The sequence below is a fragment of the Protopterus annectens genome, chromosome 7.part0, assembly GCF_019279795.1.
Source record: "Protopterus annectens isolate FY-2018-M chromosome 7.part0, PAN1.0, whole genome shotgun sequence".
NCBI classification, from domain to species: domain Eukaryota; kingdom Metazoa; phylum Chordata; order Ceratodontiformes; family Protopteridae; genus Protopterus; species Protopterus annectens.
Genome location: NC_056739.1, coordinates 157,708,013 through 157,714,012, shown reverse-complemented (window position 1 = coordinate 157,714,012; position 6,000 = coordinate 157,708,013).

The following is a 6,000-nucleotide window of genomic DNA, read 5'->3' as shown; positions in this document are numbered from 1 at the left end:
AGTACATGCAATCTCTCAACCATTTAGACAAAGTAACTTTGGAAACAGGTCTCCTCAATCTTGGTCCTGAGAGTAATACAAATAACTGGTCAGATTTTTGTAAAAACTTAGTTTTGTCAAGATAAAAATGCAACTGTCTATGCACGTCAAGCAAATGTAGTGAATATTCTCCTTTGTTAGAAAAATTTGTGAAGAAAACTGGTAGGTGAATCATTTGAGTAATAAATAGTCAAGTCAGAAAAAACTTTGGGTAAAAAGGAGGGGCTTGTCTGGAGTGATGCTCTGTCCTTATGGAACATTATGTAAGAACGTTTTATGCACAAAGCTTGCAAATCAGAAATTCATCTTGCTGAGGTAATGGCCACCAAGAACAAAGTTTTCCAGGATAAGAATTTCAGATCACACTTGGCAGCAGATTCAAAGGGGGGACGAGTCAAGGTTTGTAGAGCTAATGTCAAACTCCAGGGCTCGATCAGCTGTTTGAAGGGGGGGGGGGAGCTTAATGTGCATAACACCTTTCAAAACGGTTTTACAGAGGCGGTGTGAAATCAAAGAAGAGTCCTTGAGACCATTATGGAAACTGGATATTGCCGCCAAGTGTACTTGAATAGTTGAAGCTGCAGCTCCTGAATGAAGGAGATTAGATAAGTAATTTAGAACCACAGAAAGCGGAGATGAAAAGGGGTTTACTACCTTTTTATGAGACCAAATTATGAATCTTTTCCACTTCCTTAGGTAAAGTTTTCTGGTGGATGGTTTATGGGAAGCCAGAACAATGTAGTGGACAGGGGAGGATAGATTGCTTTGGCGGGCAAATTACTGGAAGTAGAGGAACCAAGCTGTCGGCTTGAGGCTCGATATGTTCAGATGCATCAACCCCTGTGGGTGTGACAGCAGCTCCAGAGTTGGATCCAGAATCCATGGTTGATGTACTAGATGAGGCCAAAGAAATAGAAACCAAATTTGTTGGGGCCAGTAGGGTGCAATGAGGATTGCTCTGCTTTTCAACTGAAGAGCTTTCTTTAATAATTGTGGGATCAGAGGAAGGGGAAGGTAAGCATAAAGAAGTCCCGTAGGCCATTCGTGCACAACAGTGTCCCTCGGGGACTCCCATTGGGGGGGATTTAGGGCAAAGTAGCTGCTGGATTTGTGATTTTCGGGGGACGCAAACAGATCCTAGCAAGGCTAACCCCAGTGAATGAAAATCTTCCCCACTATGACAGGACTGAGGGACAACGCGTGAGGCAGGAGAATGCATCTGCTCAATTTGTCTGCAATTGCACTAGAATCCCTGGGAGTGTGCATTGCTATCAGAAAGTGGTTGGACGCCATCACCCATTCCCAAATTCTCATGGCCTCTTGACACAACAGGTAGGACTTGGATCCCCCTTGTTTGTTGATGTACCAGACTACTGACATGTTGTCGGACTGGAAGGCAATCATTCCTGAAGGGAGAACAGGTTGAAATGTTTGCAATGCTAGAAGCACTGCCCTCAGTTCTAGAACACTGATATGCAGGTTGGCCTCCAAGGGTGACCAAGTGCCTTGGACCGTCCTCCTCTGGAAATGATCCCCCTACCCAATAAGGGAGGCATCCGTGGTCACTGTGGCTCTGGGCTGAGAGGGGGAGAAAGGGTGACTCCATAGGTGCTCTTCTGGCTTCATCCACCAATTTAAATCTTGTTTGCACCGATTTGTTATCCTGATTTGAAAGGACATAGGATGAGTCAAAGGGGACCACTGCGTTAGTAAAAGTCACTGTAGGAGTCTTGTGTGTAGTCTTGCCAGTGGACCTACTGTTATTGATGCTGCCACTGACCCTAGTAGTTGGAGGAATGCTCGAGGCGGAGCTCTGTCCTGACAAAGGGGGATATTCCAGGGTGACTGTCACCATTGCTATTCTGCCTTGCCATTAATCCATTAAGCTGTTCACGTAACAGCTTACGCCATGGCTACAATTTGGCTCCTAGAAAACAACAAAGTCTAATTACTTCTCATCTTCTCTTTGTCGATGATGTAAAATTGAATAGCTCATCAGATGAGGAACTGGAAGCACAGCTGCAGGTTGTCAAAACTTTTTCAGATGATATTGGAATGTCATTTGGTCTTAATAAATGTGCAAAAGCAACCTTTAAAAAAGGAAAACTGCAGCACCAGGAAAACATCAGTTTGGGACAAGAATGGGATATAAAAACTTGAGCAAGAGGGAGTGTATAAATACTTGGGAATTGATGAAGGATCAGCACTAAAACATGAACAAATGTGAATAAAACTCAGTAAGGAGTAATTTAGAAGACTTAAATTAATCCTGAGAACAGCATTGACATCTAGAAATAAAATGAATTTGCTCTTCCTGTCCTAACTTATAGTTTTGGAGTGATTGACTGGCCCCAAAAAGAGATGGACAGATTGGATATTAAAACAAGAAGATACTTCATGCTTACCAAATGATTTATAAAAATCAGTGCATACCAAGATTATATATTCCCCGTTCCGAAGGAGGGATGGGCCTCCTTGAAATTGATTACATGTATAGATCTGCAATCATGGGACTCCACACATATCTACTGACCTCAAGATCCAAATGCAGTGAAAGTTTTGAAACACGAGGAGAATAAATCTAAGATGATGCCTCTGCTTAATTTAGCAGAAGCATATAGATGTCAAGCAGGAATGGAAATCAAACCAGAAGTGGATAAAAATCAGGCAGCAAATGAATGTGCCAAAAAACAAAAGAAAGAATATAACGTGAAGGACCAGATGAGAAGGCAAGAAATGTGGAAAAAACATAAATATAGTTACAAGTATAGAAAACTTCTGGAAAAGCCTCATGTTGATCAGGAACAAACGCAGGAATGGTTAAGAAGAGGTGAATTCAAACCAAGAAATGAAAGGTTAATATTGGCAGTCCAAGATAGTGGGATACGTACACACTGGTTTACTAAGTCCATTGAACATGTGGGAGAAACAGACAAATGTAGGTTGTGTAACACCGAATTGGAAACAGTCACATACCTTGTTGCTGGTTGAGACAGACTAATGGCAGAGGGACTATATACTGAAAGGCATAATAATGTGGCGAGACTGTTACACTGGAGTTTGTGCAAACATTATGGTATTGTGTCTGAAAAACACTGGAAACATTAGCCACAAAGAATCATAGAAAATGATGAAGTTTATATCACATGGGATCACCCATTACTAACAGTTCAAAACATAGATGCTAGAAAACCGGATATAGTGGTCCAAGAAAAGAAGACAAAAGTAGCATTGATCATTGAAATCGCCACACCCAGTGACTACAGTGTCTTGCATACAGAGAGACGGAGTCATAAAAATAACTGGATCTGCGGGCAGAAACAAGAGCCATGTGGAGAAATACCCAGACAGTTCCAATAGTAGTAGGAGCAATGGGTCTTATAAAACAGAATTTACAATCGTATTTAGATAAGTTACCAATTCATTTAACCCTGCATGAACTGCAGGAGTCATTACTGGGCACACTGCGGGTGCTGTGAAGAGCACTTTTAGCTGACATTAAAGAGTAAAACATTACTAATTTCATGAACTTTAATTGTACTTTGACTTAGGAATGGGGTCCATTCCCTTCATGGTATTAGAAACCCAAAAGATGTAGAGAAATTAAAAATGACAGAGACCACTGCATTAGTAAAGGCTACTGTAGTAGTGTCAAGTGTAGTCTTGCCAGTGGAACTACTGTTATCAGTGCTGCCATTGACCCTAGTAGTTGGAGGACTGCCCAAGCCGGAGCTTTATCTTGACAGAGTATTACCCGGAGTTGAGATCAGAGTCTTTCCAGCCTGTGGAGTGGGAGGCAGACTAGGCAACACTGGGTATCGAAATTTGCTCCTGTAAACTCCAGTATTTGAGGAGGAGTCAAACTGCATTTGTCTTTGTTTAACATTATCCCCAAGTGTTCCATTAGTTGTAGAGTGTAATGAATGGCTGAAACCAGTAGATCTTTGGTTGGGGCACTGAGGAGCCAGTCATCTAAATATGGAAACACCCAGAATACTTGCAGTCTCAGATGAGCTGCTACCACTGCCATGCATTTGGTGAACACTCTGGGGGCCCTAGAAAGACCAAAGGCCAGTGCTCAGAATTGGTAGTGATTTGCTCCCAGCTGGAATCAGAGGAAACTTTTGGAGCATTTGTCCATTTTTATGTGGTAATACACATCCTGAAGATCTACAGAGCACATCCAATTGTCCTTCTCCAGAAAGGTAGTATAGACTGAACAATGACCATCAAGAATTTTGTTTGCCAAATTTGTTTAGGATGCTGAGGACCAGAATTGGCCTCCAGTCCCCTGTCTTTTTTGGCACTAAAAAGAACCTCGAGTAGAATCCGGATCCTATGTGGTCTGGTGGGACTGTTTGGATGGCCCTTTTAGAAGCAGCTTTCGGATTTATTGAGCTGCTACTTCCCTCTGACTGGGTGGAACATCAGGAATATGCTTTAGCGGCCTTGGGTAAAGGTTGAAAGGAATGTGGTTAACCTCTGGCAATTATAGTCTGCACCCAAAGATCTCTTTTATCGTTTGCCAGGCAAGGTGGTGTAGAGAAAATCATAGCATGACTGCTTCCAGAGATAAGCAATCGAGCCACTCTTCAGGAGCGCTGATAGGGCTGTCCAGAGAAGGAATCTCTGGATCCCTGATTACGTGGACCCCCTCTGCCTCTGAAGGAGTCTTCCAGTTGAGTTCCCCCCTCTGCCTCGGGGGAGAAACTCACCATATGTGTTGCGGAAAGGACCCTGGGATTTCCTGTACCACATCTTTCCACTCCTCAGATTCCTAGAGTAGGGATGTTGGGGGGTGGAAAAATGTACGCCTAGAGCAGACAAGTTTGTACCATCCTTTTCACACCTGGCTAAAGTGTCTTTTACCTTAGGGGCAATAATAGAAGAGGCCTCTATGGGGGCATTCAGGAAGGAAGACTTAAAAGGATCCACAAACTCACATAAGCACATCCAGGCGTGATGTCTTGGGACAATGCCTGCATCCGCTGCTCTAGCCGTCCCTTTGGTAGAATGAGAAATCAACCACATGGAAGGAGTTAGAAATAGATTCCAGGGTGGCAAGCTGGGAGGCAATTTTTGTCACATACCCCATCAGAAACTGCTCCTACAAGGCTTTCTGAGAGTTCTGAGATTAGATCTCTTTGAAGCTGGGTAAAGTGTGACAGGTAGTTCAGGGACCGAAAGGCGACGGTCGCTGAAGAGTACACCTGCTTCCCTGTCTATCACCACAGACTCCCTGTTTTGGGGGGGATGGACAGTAGCGCTCTCCTCGGTGAGCTCTTTCTTAGTGGTCGCCTCCACAACCATATCATCTACTGGTAGGCCCTTGGATCAATGTGGGCTGTCCTCTGGAGGAGAAAAAAATTTTGTCTGGTCTCCGAGGAATAGGTGCAACTGTATCAGGACTCTTCCAGGGACGCTGCATGATGAGCTGAACCAGGTCATTTGCAGGCGGTGTCACCCAGGAAGTAGACAGCTGGGCATGGAAAGCCTGCAAGAATACAGACTCCTCCAAGGAAGGGGTGGTGGACTTCTAGTCGCCCCCCCCCCCCCGCTGCTTCAGGATCTCCAATATGTCCCCAAAGGAGACATCCTTAGGGGGCAACCGTGGGGACCCTTCCCCTTCATTGTAGTCTGTATCTTCGGTGAGGGATTCTTCAGGGGAATCCACGTGCTTCCTCTTGCACGATCTCTTGCAAGGTTCCTCCTCGGTGTGGACATCTGAGGACACTGCAGAGTAAGTACCTTGTGGAAGGACGTCTTAAGGTTCCCATGCCCAGTGTCCTTGAGTAGTGGCCTGTGTCAACTGCGGCTCACAAGAAAGGTATATATGGGTCTCCAGTGTTAAAGGGACCAGCTAGGAGCCTGCCGAAGCAAGTGCTCTCTTCATCACCTGGAAAGCAGGTCCGCCGAAGAGGGATGGGAGCCTGGAACAGAGGTCATATCCCATTCCGACGA